Below are 18,278 nucleotides of genomic sequence, written 5' to 3'. Positions count from 1 at the left end.
TCGAGATATACTACTACACAGCTGTACAACATGGCCCTGAAGATTTCATTCATCATGTTTTGAAATACGGCCAGGGTGTTGCAAAGGCCGAAGGGCATGACTAAATATTCAAAATGGCTGACATGGGTATTAAATGCTTTCTTCCATTCATCGCCCTGACGTATTCAGACCAAGTTATATGCCCATCTGAGGTCCAGTTTTGTGAATATTTTGGCCCCTTGGAGCCGATCAAAGCATTCAGAGATCAATGGCAATGGATAGCGGTCCTTCATGGTGATCTCATTTAAGCCACGGTAGTCTATACATGGGGGAAGGGATCCATCCCTTTTACCCACAAAAAAGAATCCGGCTCCAGCTGCAGACTTAGAAGGCTGAATGAAACCCTTCTCTTGAATGTAGGCTGACATAGCCTCAGTCTCAGATAGAGAAAATGGGTATACCCTTCTTCTGGAAGGTTCGGAATTAGGTACTAAGTTGATGGCGTAGTCAAAGAATCAGTGAGGGGGCAGAGTGTCTGTTGCCTTCTAAGAGAACATGACTTGATAAGATGAGTATTGCTGAGGTAGGCCTGGAAGGGAGGTGGTAGTCAGGCATGGCATGGGAGTGACCACATGTAGGCATTTCCCATGGCAATCTCTTCCCCATTGGGATAGTTCCAAAGTTTTCCAATCAAACAGGGGTGAGTGCATCTGTAACCATGGCAATCCAAGTGCTACCGGGTGTATTACCTTATCCAAGATCTGGAAGGCGATGGTCTCCAAGTGGAGCGACCCCATGCAGAGACGAATAGGTTGAGTAGAATAAAAGACCTCACCAGGAAGTGGCTCACCATGTATGGATGATAGCAGCAGTGGCGTGGGTGTCTGTACAGTGGGGATTCATAGGTGCTCTACAAGTTGTCTGAGTATGAAGTTTCCCCCAGCACCGAGGTCCACTAGAGCTAATGTGTGGAATTCGAGAGTATTCGAAATGATGGAGACTGGAAGTGTTAGTGGAAGAGATGGAGAAGTTAGACCTAGGAGGAATCCTCCGGCAGATTCTAGGTCTGTGAGTTTCATGGACAGACAGGATAGGAGGGAACTGCATGGCCAGATTGCCCATAGTACATTCAGAAGCCTAATCTTCTGCGATAATGCCTCTCTTTGGCTGTTAAGTGGCTGCGGCCTAATTGCATGGGTTCTTCCTCCTCGTTACTGGGTATGGAAGTGGTCTGAGAACTGGTGCTGGACGAGAGAGTGGAACCTGTGGTGTCACCTTCTTAGGACCCTTTACTTCTTGTGACCGCTCACGCAGATGACGATCAATTCATCCTGCAAGATCAATGAGGAAGTCTAAGGTATCAGGGAGCTCACGGGTTGCTAATTCGTCTTTGATGTGAAAGTTGAGACCTTCCAGAAAGATAGTCCGCAGACAACTCATGTCTCAATGTAACTCAGAGGCCAAGGTTTTAAACTCAATAACATAGTCAGTCAGAGGTTTGGTACCTTGGTGGAGATATAGGAGTGTAGATCCAGTGACGGCCTTACGAGCGGGGTCGTCAAACACAGAATGAAAGAGAGTAAGGAATCCCGTCAAATCACTGAGGATTGGATCATTACGTTCCCAGAAAGGAGAAGCCCAAGCCAGGGTTTTCCCGTCTAAAAGAGACAGGATGTATATAGTTTTGGACACTACATCTGGGAAGTAGGTAGGCTGTAAAGAGAAGTGCATACAACACTGTTTCAGGAAGCTTCTGTATAATAGGGGATCACCTGTAAAACAAGTGGGCACAGGCAAAGGCATGGAAAGTCTTACAGGCCCAGCAGGTGAAGAGGCGGTAGCCTTATCAGGCAGAGATGCAGCATTCAGCTGAGAACTTAGCTGATTGATGGCGTTAGCCAGAGTATCTAATGTCCTTTGCTGTTCAGCCAGATGCTGGGCCAGTCCAAGGATGGCCTGGATGGCTGAGACCTGAGCCGGGTCCATGAGGTTAGCAATCTGTTATGTTTTTGTAAGAATGTGAACCCTGGGCTGAGATGAGAGGTGTCTCCGCCCACAGGGAGGAGCCCTGTGAGCCTCACCGTCAGTAGGCGTAGTCTCAGTGGCATGGGACACAGCTGTAGGAAAAGACTTTATTATGAAGGAAGTAAAAAGTAATGTCCACAGAGCTGGAGATATAATAGTACAGTTCAGAGCAGTGGGAAATACCCAGAGTGATGCCACAGATGAGAAGATCCGGTAGTGGCCCATGGAACGGGGTATGCCAAGGATGTCTGTACAGGAGATGCTGAAGAACTGGTAAAGATGCCAGAACCCAGAAGTGGCTCCCGTAGTTGGTGTGTCAATACTCTGCAGTGCAGGAAATACTGGAGGAAAGGCGGCAGTGGCCCGAGGCTTGGAGTACACCGCGGAGAATCCTCAATAAAGTTTGTAATGTAGAAGTCAGTAGAGGTACACTCAGAAGAGATGGTTCCAGGAGAGAGAGAGACCTGAGAAGCAGGTCTGGTAACAGTCAGGCAGTTGGCCCTCTGAGGAGTGGATAGCCAGGAATGCAGGGGAGCCCCCGAGGAGCGGGTACTCAAAACGTCAGATGCCAAGACCAAAGTCAGGAACAGGAAGTCCTCGAAGGAGGCGGATTCAGCAAGAGGGAACTCCTTGCTAACTCGTAGAAGGCAAGGACCAGTCAGGTTAAATACAATAGCAGATTGAAATCATCAGGAGGGAATGCCCCGAGGTTCCTGCCATGATGTGCACAAAGGAGGCCCTTACGCGCCTAAGTAATTCCAGATCCAAGATGGCGGTCGGCAGTGCCCACACTGTGCTGGGAATGCCGGAAAGGTCAGCAGGGATTAGCAGAGACGGTGCAGAGAGTAAAGAGGTGAGCATGGGAGGTCACATCCATCTGCGACCGACAGGCGTAACATCTCTCTCTGTTTCATGCACTGCTGAGCGACTGTCAGCTTTTCCCCTTGTTCTAGTTTAAAAGCTGCTCTATCTCCTTTTTAAAAGTTAGCACCAGCAGCCCGCTTCCACTCTGGTTAAGTTAGCAGCCTTCCTTTCAGAAAATACTCCCCCTACCCCAAACATTTGACCAGTTCCTTTCATAATTGAATCCCTCTTCCCTGCACCATAATTTTATCAATACATTGAGACTCTGGAGCTCTGTCTGCCTCTGGGAACTTGCACATAGAACAGGGAACATTTCAGAGAAAATTACCCTGAAGATTCTGGATTTCAGCTTTCTACCTAAAAGCCTAAATTTGGTTTCTAGAAACTCCCTCCTACATTTTCCTATGTCATTGGTGCCCGCAATGACCACAACAGCCAGCTCCTCCCCAACACTGTCTATAATCCTATCTAGTTAATGACTGAAGTCCGACTCCTTCACACCAAGCAGGCAAATTACCAGGTAGTCCTCATTTCCACCACCCACCCAGTTATCTAAATTTCTAATAATAGAATTACCAACTATGATGGCTGACCTAACCCTTTCCTCCTGGGCAGTAGTTCTGGGAGGCTCATCCTCAATGTGAGAGTACAATGCATTTCCTGGAGAGTAGTTTCTTGCTACAGGATCATTTCCTGCTAAACCAGGGTGATATTCCTCAACCAGGGCAGCACCAGGGCTGTCAGACCTGAGCTGGGACTTGGTTACTATGTTTCTGAAGGTCTTGCCTATATTCCTCTCTGTCTGCTTCAGCTCCTCCAGGTATACCACTCTAGTCTCCAGAGATAGGACTCCTTCTCTGAGACCCAGGATCTCTTTGCACTGAGTGCACACATAGAACCTCTCACCAGCAGGTAAAAATCATACATGTGACACTCGATGCAAAAGACTGGAAAGCCCCCTCTTAAGTTGCCTTCATCTTAATTTTGTTGAGTTCTTAGTTAAGTTTAGGTTGCCATGGGAATAGGAATGTGTACAATTAGAGTCTTTTATTGTTCACTATTAATCTAGTAGTAACCTACAAGGGGATGATTAAACTTTCCATATGGACAGGTGCAATAGTGTAATTTAGATAAAAGCCTGATTGATTTAAAATGAGAAAGTGTATTTTGCCTATAAATCAATGGATGAGCTAGGGGTGGGTGGGAAGGAGGGAAAGACAGACACTAGAATTAACTCCCTCTATTGCTAATTATTTTACAAGCACACACACATTTTAAATAATATACCCCACCATTTCACCCCAAATTTTTTTTAGTCTTAAGATTTCCAAAAGCAAAACTTACTGATCCTCTAACAGCCACCAGAAAGATGATCTTCTCTCAATGCACCCACTGGATAGAAATGTTTGAGTTTTGCTTACCTAACAGTGTGTCCAGCAGTGGAGGAGAAGAAAAAGGTGCCACAGAGATGCCTGTCTCTTCCTCCTTCTGTTAACTTAATGAGCTGTTGAGCAATAGTATCAGGGCTGGGGGGGGGGGGGGTGGGGTGGGGATGTAAAGTTGCATAAGGGAAATTTACGCCTTTCACACTGTTGCCAATGATTTTCTTCCAGGGAAAGCAGGTGGGAGAGAAGCAATATGCTGAGCACTATCCCGCTGCCATCAAAACATTTTTCAGACATGTTTGGCCAAATCCATGGCACAGGTCTAATTATGTGGCCTTTACCACAGCCTCATAATCACAGGGACATGGGACCCTGATCTTGGAGGTTTTTAGGCTAATCTTCTGCTGTGTTTCTTTACTTCTGCCATTCTTGTTTTTAATTGCCAGCACCATTGCTGTCTCTACTGCTCCAAGCAAGCCTTGGTACCTTGGGATGCTTTCTCCATTGCTTTCCAATTCTCCTTCCCCTAAGGTACCTGCTGACTCTTAATCTTGCCATGACCAACCAATGCTTTACACAGGTCTTACCCATCCAGTTATCTTTGACAGTTTCATATGTTCTTGGACATTTTCTTTACTCTCTCTTCCCTTGTGGTTCTTGGGATTATTGATGTCATCTGGTATTTAGCCTTCAATGAATTATACTACAGCAAAGACAAGGGCTATAGAAATACAGTCCTCACAACCAAAACCACACTTCTCCATGATTACTTCTTCTGAGCTAAGGGAGGAAGTATTTGCAAAAATTTATTCAGAAGAAGAATCATGTCCTGGATTCCCTGATTCACAGGATATTAAACAGCTAATTGCTTAATAGCATTTGATGCCTCTAGTCAGTAGCATCTTAGCATTCAGAGAAGACTAACTCCAAGACTGAATAGCCAATTCCTTCACCTAATGAGGCCATACAGAAATGAAATCAGATCTCCTCCAGGGATCTACTCTGGTTTCTTCCTGCTTAGATTTTTGCACCAACTTGGTTGGTTCCCTTTGCTTCTTATTTGGAGCCTTGGGGTGTTCCTGCCACTCTGGGTGGCTGCTTTGTGCCTCTCAAGATGCTTTGAGTTCTTCATACCACTTTTTCACTTTCTTTAACCCTCCTTCACTGCTTTGGAGGGGGATTTTCTGCCTCTTTTGATGCTTTGTTCCCTTTTCATGGTACCTTGAGCTATTCATGCCATACTTTGTGCCAATTTGCCTATCTCATACAGCCTTGGGTGGTTCATGACACTGTTGTTAGTACCCTTTGCCCCACTTTTGTAGCCTTGAAGTGATTTGGCCACTCTTGCTGCTGTTTTGCTCCTCTGACATTGCCTTGCAGAACTTCTGCCACAGCTGGTATCGTTTTGCCCCAGTGCAAGTCCTTGGGCTCTCCATGCCACTTTTGGTGCCATGTTGACATTTATTGATATGCCTTAAACCTTCAGATGATGTCTACCACTAGTTTAATTCGAAATGATTTGAAAATTACAATTTGGAAGCCCAAAATAGCTTGCATTGCTTCCCATTGACTATAATGGCACAAAAATGAATGCATATAACAAATAAATGGATTTTTTTTTTTTATTTGAAAAAACTTAAAGAATGACTGTGCACTAGAAAGTGAATGAATGAACTGAAACACATTTTTTAACTCTTTAAATGCCTATAAAATGATTTCCCTATGAAGAAAGGCTAAAGAGTTTAAGGCTCTTCAGCTTGGAGGAGAGATGGCTAAAAGAAAATATGAAAGAGATCTATAAAATCATGAGAGGAGTGAAACAGGTAAATCTAAATAGGCTGTTTATGCTTTCAAAAATAAAAATACTAGGGTTACTAAGACTGAGGTTACTGAGTAGCACGTTTAAAACAAGTCAGAGAAAATATTTTTTCACTCAATACATAATACGCTCTGGAACTCATTGCCAGAGGATTTGGTAAAAGCAATTAGCTTAGCTGGGCTTATAAAAGGTTTGGACAAATTTGTAATGGAAAACAGTTATGTAGACTTGGGGAATCTATTGATTATTCCTGGGCATAAGCGGCATGGAAACTATTATTTTGGATCCAGATAAGTATTTGTAGCCTGGATTGGCCACTGTTGTAAATAGGATACTGGGGTTGATGGACCCCTGGTCTGCCAGTATGGCATGTCCTTTTGAGAAGTAAAAAATTCTGGCAGGAGAGAAGGAGATGGGAAGAAACCTAGGGGGTCAGGGAAGGAGAATGATAAGAACATGAGAGGATAGATAAGCTTAAAGGAGGAGGGAGAGATGAAAAGATACCGGAAGGAGAAGAGAGAGAGAGAGAGATGGAGATGATGAGAAACCATGGGAAGTGGGGAGTAGAACTTGCATGAGAGATAAAGAAAAATGAGAGAGGGTAAGGGAAGAGGAGTGAGGGATAGAGTAGGGGAAGAAGAGATGGAGAGGAATGGAAGTCACAAAAGAGAGAGAGTCAGAGATAGAGCAGAAGGGAGGATAAAGGTGATGGGGGAAGGAGTAGGAATATAATCAGGCACCCCATTATTTACAGCCTTCTCAAAATCCTAGACATGCTAATATAGATCATTTATGAAATTCAATCAGATTTCTTTTTCATAAATGGCCAGATTTTAAAAAATGGGGCACTTGTACATTTTGTTCTTGTTGATGTAGGACATTGGATATTTTATTTAAAATCAGAACATATGGCCATCTTAGACTATAAGCCAGCTTCAGAATCTCTCACTGCTGAATAACTTTACTTTTGTCTGGCTCTGGTCGATAAAGTTGCACCATGGGTTCTATTGTTTTCAATGAGTTATTTTAAACTTCCTGGTTTTTTTTTCTTACTTTTTCATTTTTACTGGAGTCTCTGAGTTTAAACTTAAATTCTGAGAATTTTCTGCTTCTCTTAAATCCAAGGTCTTTAAATAAACAAAATAAAGCAGCCTGGCCTGTCAACAGTGAAGTGCTTGAAAACCACCAGTGGAACGAAGAGCCCTTCTCTCATGAATTCTGTAAGGGTGTGCAGGCCAAAAAATATTAAGGCATTTCATTTTGTTTCATTTGGAGGGTCCAAATTACACATCTTTTTTTTTTTTTTTTCATTTTTTTAGGTTTCAGAAAAGAGTACACACTAAAAATAATAGAAAATAAAGGAAGAAACTGTGTTATTTTCTATCATTTTGTTTTAAAAATGACCTGAAATGATATAGACTAGGTCGTCGACATTGTCTATGCCATTTCACATGAAAACAGATGCCTAGTGCTTTGTTGCACTTGACACCTCTTTTCTCCCTCCATTCTGTTTAGTGTGAGCAGAGCTGTAACAGCACATACGGAAGGAAAGTGTTGCCTCCTCTGTGATGATTTACAAGTACTGCAGCACTTTTTCAAGTTTGGAGGGAGGTATGGGGAGGGTGAGAGAAGGGCAGAGGAGAGGGCAGGCTTGCCAGCTGGTTCCAAGTCATTAGGAAGAGTCTAATCTATTCCTTGCTTTACACTATTGCATGCAGGGTCTTGCAGTGCTGCTCAATAAGGAAATCCTAAGGTCAATATTCTGTAGCACGGTGAGTGGACAATGAATCCAGCTAAAGTGAGCTTGGTAAATTGTCACGGATGTTCAACGGACTACGTTCAATGAGGAACTCTGATGACTATAGGTGGATAAAGTCCTAGTTAGCTGGATAAACTTATCTGGGTAACTTTAGGACAGCTCTTTGGCCAGATTCTGAACACTGGAGTTAGCTGCATAAGTTACCCGGCTAAATTATCTCCACTCTGGAATGCTCTGAGAAGAACACAATCAACTTATCTGGCGAGCTTTAATCTGGCTAAATAGTTAACTGGATGAATCAGAGAAATTCAATGCAATGAGAAGTTCAAAATTTGCAGTTTGTCCGGCTAAGTCGTGAAGTGAGTCGGACAAGCCATCTGAATATAGACTTCTATGATCCTTGTGACATGGAGCTAGGTGGCGATCCCGAGGGCCAGAGTGGCAAATGACAGAGGAGCACATAAAAAGAAAGTGAGCAGAAAGGAGAACAAAAACAGTACCCTGCACAGAGCATGTAGGAAAAGGAAAAGAATGAAATCTGAGGATAAGAGAGGGATAGGAGAAATGCTGCTGGATGGAAGATCGTGATGAGAGAAAGAGGAGGCGAAGACGAAAAACAGTTTAGAAAAGAGAGAAAGCAGGGTGTTAGTGCTTTTTTGTATGCAATTATGCCAGGAATTACCATGTTGGTGCTGATGCAGCTTTCTTGCATCAATGTCTATGTGGCAGTTTTTGCCACTTTTATGCACCACCAGAAAAATGATGAGCGAATTCCCCTCTCCTGACACCCCCTCCACTCTTGTTCAATCTTAGGGTTAGACAAAAAAATCAATATTTCCCAGGTATGCCCATACTACTTCTCTTAGAGGTGAATTTTCAAAAGAAGCAAGCTTAAAAAATAGTACATACATATGTAAAAATATGCACATAAATTAGGGTCTGCGAGTAAATGTGTCTATGTGAAAAAGGGACCTTCTGGGGCAGGGCCAACATGTATGCACAGAAATTGCTATTTTAAACCCTACCAAAGTGACGTACATAAGTATTTTATTTGCTTATATTATTTACTCCTACTCAATATCTGGCATAAGTGATCATAAATATCTCAAAAGTGAATAAATTACTGGGTAGGGGTCTGGGTGAAATGGGGGGACTTCAGGCTGTAGAGCCAGGAGGGTCTTTATGAGCTGCAGTTGGACTGGGTGAACTGGTAGACTAATTGGAGAAACTGGTAATTTTATTGCTGTGCACTTATTCTAAAATCCTCCTACTTAAGCATGTAAAAGTCAATTTACAGGGTAAATGCACCTAAATAATGGGGTAGATTTTAAAAAAGTGCGCCTTCGCGTACTTTTGTTGGCGCACCAGGCGCAAACAAAAGTACACTGGATTTTAGTAGATACGCGCGTAGCCGCTAAAATCCAGGATCGGCGCGCGCAAGGCTGCCGATTTTGTGCAGCCGGCGCGCCGAGCCGCGCAGCCTGCCTCCGTTCCCTCCGAGGCCGCTCCGAAATCGGAGCGGCCTCGGAGGGAACTCGCTTTCGCCCTCCACTCACCTTCCCCTACCTTCCTCTATCTAACCCACCCCCCCGGCCCTATCTAAAGCCCCCCCCCTACCTTTGTTGGGGGATTTAAGCCTCCCAGAGGGAGAAGTAAATCCCCGCGTGCCAGCGGGCCGCTAGCGTGCTGAGACGCGACCTGGGGGTGGTTCCGGAGGGCGTGGCCACGCCCCTGGACCGCCCCGGGCCGAAACCACGTCCCCGGGCCCGCCCCAAAACGCCGCGTCCTGCCCCCGAAACGCCGCGTCCCGCCCCCAAAATGTCGCGCCAATCGGCCCCGCCCCCGACACGCCCCCTCGAAAAACCCCGGGACTTACGCGAGTCCCGGGGCTCTGCGCGCACCAGCAGGCCTATGGAAAATAGGCGCGCCGGCGCGCAAGGCCCTGCTCGCGTAAATCCGGGTGGATTTACGCGAGTAGGGCTTTTAAAATCCGTCCAATGCGTGTACAATCTATTCACATATCTATTTAAAATTCGAAGTTCAAATAAGCAGATACAACTTTTCCAGCTAATTAGTGCCTTCTCTGCTACTTAGAAGGAGAAATTTGAATTTTTATTTCGATAAATAACAGCATTTATCCAGCTATATTCCAATTTATCCGGCTAAGTAGCAGCAGCCCTACTTAGCAAGATAAGTCTGAAAAGCTCTACGTGTCTAAACAGTGCTTTCAGACTTCTCTGGCTACATGCTGCTACTTAGTCGGATAAATCATTTTTTATCCGGATAAGTCTGAACTTCTGTGGTTTATAGCTTTTACATATCTGAGCATTTGTGCATGTATGTGTACTCGTATTTTATAAGCTGTGCATTTCATATGTGTGCAGGTTATTAAATAGAATAGTAAAATACCGTGCGTCTATATACACACGCACATGGGTATATGCGAGCAGTTTTGAAAATTACCCTCCCTCTGTATAAGAGAAGTTAAAGTGACACATTTTTTTAATGCAGTTCTGATTTTCTCTACGCCTTCTTTTTGTCTGTCTGCTCGTGCTTTTTAAATGTCAGATTGTAATGCTGTTGTCCTTTAAGTACATACTTCTCCTGCTCTTTACATAGCACTTATACTAATGAGAGTTGAATTTGCACTCTCCCTATCTATTTAAGCTTTGCTACATGAGCACAGCTTTTGAATATTCTCCATTATAACATACAGGTTCTTATGTCTGTTGTAATCTTCAAAGTTTTTCTTTTTTCCTTTCCTCAGTCCTATCTCTTTCCCTTTCACCTTCTCAGCCCCTTCTCTCACAATTTACCATTACACTTTCAGCTCTCACCTTTACTTCAGCTTCATATTACAACACACATACACACTCACCTTCTCTCTCTCTCTGACAAAGCCTGTTATAGGTACAGGTTACAATACCATGTTAAATGGACATCCCCAAGCGTCCGTTCAGTTCCTAGCACTTTCTATCGGGCCGATACAGTAAAGTCCATGGGAGAGCGGACGAACGCCCGCTCTCCCGGCGCGCATCGGCCCTTCGCCGGTGCGCGCGATTCTGTATTTAAATTAGGTGACGCGGTAAAAACGGGGAAAAGGAGGCGCTAGGGACACTAGCGCGTCCCTAGCACCTCCTTTTTGACAGGAGCGGTGGCTGTCAGCGGGTTTGACAGCCGACGCTCAATTTTGCCGGCGTCGGTTCTCAAGCCCGCTGACAGCCACGGGCTCGGAAACTGGACGCCGGCAAAATTGAGCATCCGGTTTTCGGCCCGACAGCCGCGGGCCGAATTCAAATTTTTTTTTTTTTTTTACTTTTTTTACTTTTCGGGACCTCCGACTTAATATCGCTATGATATTAAGTCGGAGGGTGCACAGAAAAGCAGTTTTTACTGCTTTTCTGTGCACTTTCCTGGTGCCGGAAGAAATTAGCGCCGACCTTTGGGTCGGCGCTAATTTCTGAAAGTAAAATGTGCGGCTTGGCTGCACATTTTACTTTCTGTATCCCGCGCGCATACCTAATAGGGCCCTCAACATGCATTTGCATGTTGAGGGCCCTATTAGGTGCCGCAGGTTGGACGCGCGTTTTCCTCCCCTTACTGAATAAGGGGTAAGGGAAAACGCGCGTCCAAGAGCAGGCTAACAGTGCGCTCCATCGGAGCGCACTGTACTGTATCGGCCTGTATGTTAGGTCGTTTGAATGGGTCAAATACATCTCCTGCCACCTGATATATTAATAACTAGAAATAACTCAATATGACATTGTAGTAACCTGACAAAGTTAAAATATGTAATTCATTGTTTTAAATTATTTTTTTTTTTTGGGGGGGTGAGGAATGTGGAAGTGGAGAAATAGCTAGATCCCACGTGGAGCCTTGCTGCGGTCAGTGCTTTATGGACTGTCCCTTCCCTTTTCCTGTGCAGCTTCTTCCTCCCTTTTCACAGTAGGTATACGTCATAGAAATAATAATAAAAAAAAAATGCTATGCAGTAAATACTTCCTTAACCCTTTCCTTATGCTTTTACTGCTACATCTTATAGAAAATGCCATAAGCCATGTATGAGAAGCCATTGCTCTGAACTGCTTCCAAATAGCCTCATAAAATCTGTACAGCCAGGAAATCTTGAAGCAAACACAGCTCAATTTTTGGAGACCTCCAGGCATTATAGACATGCACGCTAGGCATTGTCTTACTGGATGGCATAAGCCACTGGAAGAAACATGGCCGTTTCAGGGACTCGGCTCTGATCTGTTGTTAAGACTATTATCTGTGTCTAGTACTGGTCCATTTATCTGAAATTTGGATTACTTTAGTGTTAGATAATTGTAGATCCTCCTTTGAAGGGCCATATACTCATGATGAAGTGATACCTTCAGTATTTATGTGTAACCCCTTTTTTGGAGGATTGTTCCTCCTTTGGGCACACAACTAATTTATTTCTTCAGGAGCTGCTCTGGTTAACCATTCCATCCCTCGCTGACTCTTAATCCTTGGGGGTTGGGGGGGAGGGGATTCTTTTTATGGGGAGAAGCTCTCACTTATGGCCCAGATGCTGAGAAAAAGTCACCAGTGTGTGTGGTTATTTGGTGCTTCCCATGAGATGAGAGGCTGCAATAATGCAGACAGGACCAGATCTGGGTGTTAAAATAAAGTTTACTGATTAGTAATAATAAATTAAAGTCCATTGTCCAGAACTGTGAGTTTACATCTGACTGATGGTGCATTATTGTTTTCCTCTGGGTAGAGCCCATTGTGATTTTAAATGCGTATAACTACTGAAAAACTCCTACCTTTAGACATCTTCATCCTGGATACCCAGTCTGTCCTGATCCCTTAGGTGGAAATCCAGATGAGATTTCCTGATCTTGTTCTTGTTCTCTGATGTTTCTAGGGGACTTCTCTTAAGGAAAGGTCAGTGGGATCAGACCCCTGCACTGAAATCCCAGTGGGGAGGGGGGTTCAGACCCCTGCACTGAAATCCCAGTGGGGAGGGAGGGAGGGAGGGATCACAAATCCTCCTCATACTGTTTAAGTTAAAAACATAATTTAAAAGTCAAACAGGATATCTTCTAGGCCTTCACTGTCTCTTGCAGCAGGATCCATCATTGGTGCTTGTCTTCCTAGTGTTTAGAGCAGGCTCACAGGTCTTTGGTCCTCTGGTGAGAGGCCTTTTGTACCCAAAGAGGTATCAGGCTTAAAATCTATCTCTCTGTAAAATAGGAGAAGGATCTTCAGGCAGGGAGTGCACTGGGAAGTGTCACTTCTAAAAGAAACTCCTTTGGGTGAAACTGGGAGGCCCAACCGGAGTGTGGAAAAATATATCTTGCTCTCTGACTTCTCTCCAACTGAATCCCACAGTATAATAAAATGGCTGGGCTAAATGGTGCTGAGGCATCCAATCCAGAACCTCCAGATGGGAGGGATTGAAGGGTATGGATGGCTCCTTAATAGAAGGTTATACCACAGGGATAGTGACAGCTGGTAGCCAAACCAGTAGGAGTGCCACATATGAATAAATTCATTTTTGGATCTATTTTTGGATCTATTGAAATTCATTTTTTGATCTTTTGAGCCTTGGCTTTATATATTTTCCCCTCACGCTTTTCTTATGTAAAACTTCATGTGACAACCCCCCACCCCCAAATTCCTTGCTGATTTGTATCTTTCCACATGGCTAAGTCCCCAGCAGCAGAGTATCCTCTTTACTTCCAGAGATACTCCCACCACCCAGGTCCAACTACTGTTTGAATCAGGTGGCTGTAAGATTCAACTTACAATTCAAATTAGCAGTCAGCCCTGATAGCAGAGAAGGAAGTCACAGCCTGATGTGCTGCTGCTGCTCTCCTCCTCCACTTGCCACTAATCAACACTGCATAAAGGGAGGAAATCGACCAAAAAGGTGAATGAAATGCACCACCCAACATCCTCTGGACCTCTTCCTCACACCAGCCCTGTTAATCTCCAGTCTCCAGCAGCGATTCCGAGGGAACCAGCTAACTTCATGGAAAGGAATGGATTTTGTCGCTCTTCCTGTGGCTGTGGAATCATGGGATACCAGAGGCTTTGCTTATATCTCACTCTTTTAGTCCTATAGGATCATCCAGAGCAACATACAACAAACGGAAATACAATTTCATGAATAGATATTATAAAATACAGCATTAAAAATTCAATACTTAAATACATATATAATTTAGAGATAATTAAAAGTGATTCATATGCAATGGATAAGCAATTTCATATATGCAGATTCCAAAATGCAAATTAATACAAAGTATGAAAAAAATACTTTTCTTAAATGCATATGCAATTTAAAAAAGTAAAAAAAATCCCAATTCATAAACAATACAATAAATAAAGAAGATAAAACAATAACCCTAACACACAACTCTCACTGAGTGATAGGAATTAGATCTACTTTATGGGATCTGCCAGGTACTTGTGACTTGGATTGGCCACTGTCGGAGACAGAATGCTGGACTCGAGTCGATAGACCTTGGTGTGACCCAGCATGGCACTTCTTATGTTCTTATATTCTTAGGTGAAGAGTCAGCTGAGTCCAGGATAACATAACACCCCTCTCCCACCAAATCTAAACTTCATAACCTAACATCCAGACCCAGTCTACAACCCACCCAACCTGCAAAGCACTCCATCACTCTAAACTAGTTATCCATAGAAAGAGCAATAATTGGTCCAATCATCTCCCTTGAAAATCCAAAGGTCCATGAAACCCCCATATGGTCCCTGAGTGCTCCCTTTGGATCATTCCTTTGGAGGTGATCCACCACATTTGGCTGGCTTGGGTTTTAAGAGCTGGCATAAATAACATCTCCTGGGGGGCAAAGCAATAGTCAAGACTTCCATAACTTGCAAATGGAAAAAAAAAGCTGGCAGCAAGCCCACTTCATATCTCTTCCAACTGTGCAGAGCTGTAGCTCAATCACACCAAGATTATAATTAGGTGCCTTGTTTTCCATGATTTGACAACTATGGCACCTGCTACAGAATTTACAGCTTTCTATGGAATGTAGCCCTGGCTCTAGACTCACATGAAACTGCACGATCAAATAATTTTGTTTGACATCCTCCCTGCTGCAAAAGCAAATCTGGGTCACCTCCATCCCTATCTTTCTTTTCCCAAATTCTGATATCTCATATAACACCATGCCTTCTTTAGTATCCTTTCTTCAGCTTCCTACAAGATGTATGCTACCTTGACTCCCTCCCTACGATTTCTGATATGATTCAGGCTACCTTGCCTCCCTCATTTCCATTGCTGCTGAAGTGACCTGGGCCTTACTGCCTCAATTTCTCCAAATGCCAATTCCGCTACCATGCTTCTCTCCCCCTTTCCTGGCTGCCAGCATGATATTGAAAATGAGCCATATATAGCTGGAAGAGAGGCATGAGTAGGCTGGTTTGGCAGTGTAAGAAGTTCAAAACAATGAAAAAGAGTGGGAAAGATGAAAAAACTAGAAGGTGTGAGAGGGAGGGAGAAAGGAGGGACAAGACAGAGGAAGGCATGACAGAGGGGGAGAAAGCTAAATAGAAGCAGATGGAAAAAACTGAAGATTGTAAAGATTAAAGGAAAGAGAGTTAAAAGGAAGAGAGGAGAGTTAGAAACAGCAGAAAGACAAATGTAGCAAAGGAAATGGACGGAAAGAAGAGACTAGGGATGGGCATTCAGCAGAAATGAAATAGGAAATGAGATGAAATGTCTTATTATGTTTCAGATCATTTTCAAAATGGAGTGAGTTAAATTCTGACAAAATTTTGTCGGAATCTCGTTTTATTTTGAAAACCTATTTAAAAAAAATGTTGCTAGTCAGACATAGGCCTAGGCCCAAAGCCGGGGCCTCACCTAGGGCTGAAACCAAGAGCAGAAGTCCCAGCCTATTCCTGAACATGACTACGGTGCCATGGCCTAGGCCTAAAGTCTGGGCCTCACATAGGCATAGTCCATGACTAAATGAAGGGGCCATGGCTTACACCCAAGCGGGACAGCAAGGTCTCAGCCTAGGCCTTGACATGCTGCTGGGGCCTAGGCTGAGACTCAGGCAAAGGTCCAGGCCCAAGCCTGGGAAATTTACAAATGACCTCCTCCCCACATACTTAACAAATCCAACACCATGTCCTGGCCCAGTCCCAATGCCAGCTCCTTGGCCCAGTCCCAGGCATGAAGCTGAGGCTCGCCTGGAGGGCATGTCCTGACATCGGAGCTTGGCCCAGAGGCTGGTTACCAACACCTGGGTCTTGGCACAGGGTCAGATCCAGACTTTACGACCAGGCTTTGGAGACCCGAATTCCAAAACAGATTTTTCCCGAAATTCGGGAAAAATTCATTTTCGGGTTTGTGCGGGGGGGGGGGGGGGGGGGGGGAGAGGCACATTTATTTAAAAAAAAACCCCAAACCCAACCCAACCCAACCCTTCAAATTTACTTAATTACAACTCCTCCCCCCCACCATCCCGACCCCCCCCCAAGATTTACTAAGTCCTGTTAGTCCAGCAGGGGTCTCGGGAGCGATCTTCCGCTCTCGGGCCGTCAGACCTGCCAGGAATCAAAATGATGCCGGTGGCCCTTTGCCTTTATCATGTGACAGGGGCTACCGGTGCCATTGGTCGGCCCCTGTCACATGGTAGGAGCAATGGACGGCTGGTGCCATCTTAGAAAATGGCACGGGCCATCCATTGCTCCTTCCATGTGACAGGGGCCAACCAATGGCACCAGTAGCCCCTGTCACATGGTAAGGGCAAAGCTCCACTGGTGCCATTTTGATTAGAGGCAGCCGACGGCCCGAGAGGGAGAGATCACTCCCAGGACCCCGCTGGACCATCAGGGCGTTTAGTAAGTATTGGGGGGGATCGAGATGGTGGTGGGGGGTTTGTAATTAAGTAAATTTGAAGGGTTGGGGGCGGGGTTTTTTTCGGTCTGTTTCCGAAAACAAAAGCGAAGCACAACTAGCGATGATGAAAGACATAGGATAATGATCAGAAGCCATTCTATGAAGCTCATTAGGGATGTTTTGAAAAGGGGGAAGTGAACTAGAGATGCGGAGTGAAATGAGAAGTTGAAACAGCTACTGGCCCTTTACCTCCTTGTCTTCCCTCTACACCAGTCCCAGCAGCAGTACCCAAAGGTCCAGAAACAGGATCTTGCAAGATATCAGAAGAGTGAAGGCATTTTATAGTTATGGAAGATCAGCAATTGGGAAGGACCATGTAGGGGGTCAGCTTGGGAGTAACACTTCTTCCTTGCTGTGGCTTTTTTGCTGCTGCTGCTAATTTGAGTAGAGGATGTGGTCCTCAGACTAGTACTAGTCTCTACTGAACCCTAGGTGTTGTTTTTACAAATGATAGAGCATGCCTTTATTTGCAAAATGGCCAGCTACCTTCCCTCTTCTGATGGACTTATGATAGTGGTTGCAATCTGCAAAATGCAGCTCCTGCAGATAGTTGGGAAAATGATATTTATTATACTGTTTACCTACTACATATGATTGTCATTACAGTTGGTGCATGCTATAGGGTGCCTGAATGGATACATTGAGCAGACAAAATGCTCGATTGGCATATGGATGCTTGAACATATGAGCTGCATCTTTATGGGCAAAGTAAATGCGCCCTTAGGGGCAGATTTTCAAAGGGTTACGGGCGTAACTTTCGCACTTAACCCCGAGAAAGTGCCCCTGCACGCGCCGAGCCTATTTTGCATAGGCTTGGTGATGTGCGCAAGCCCCGGGACGTGCGTATGTCCCAGGATTTTGAAAAAGGGGTGGGAAGGGGGCAGGGGTGTGGACAGGGTGCTGGTCTAGGGGTGGGATTGAGGCCTCCGGCATGGCGGCCATGCCAGAGGATCGCGTGCCTGCCAGAGGTGGGGGGGATTTAGGTAGGGCTGGGGGGCGGGTTAGATAGGGGAAGGGAGGGGAAGGTGGGGGGGAACGGAAGGAAAGTTCCCTCCGAGGCCGCTCCGATTTTGGAGCGGCCTCGGAGGGAATGGGGAAAGCCATCGGGGCCCCCGTTGCGTGCGCCGACCCCGGATTTTATAACATGCACGCGGCTGCGCGCGCATGTTATAAAATGGGGCATAGATTTGTGCGCTGGGTTGCATGCACAAATCTACGCCTGCACGCCTGTTAGAATATCTGGCCCTTTGTAACTCATTGGAGGACTGCAGGACATCTGGGTGAAGAACAGAGATATTTTTAGGTCTGTCATTTTTGGTTACATCATGAAAAGAATATATATAGTGCTTACACAGAAGGAACAATGGTTTATTTTTGAATGGAATACTTTGGAGCCCAATGGGATGAATCAAGACATTGAGTGGAGTTCATCTGTTACGCTTGCTGCCTGTGGCAGCCCCGCAGTGCGGCCCTCTCACCTCTTTACACAAGCTTCAGGCTCCAGTTCCTTGTCACTGGTGGTGGTGGGCCACCAGT

This window comes from Rhinatrema bivittatum, chromosome 1 (genome assembly GCF_901001135.1).
Source record: "Rhinatrema bivittatum chromosome 1, aRhiBiv1.1, whole genome shotgun sequence".
NCBI lineage: Eukaryota > Metazoa > Chordata > Amphibia > Gymnophiona > Rhinatrematidae > Rhinatrema > Rhinatrema bivittatum.
Note: the sequence above shows the minus strand (reverse complement) of the source record.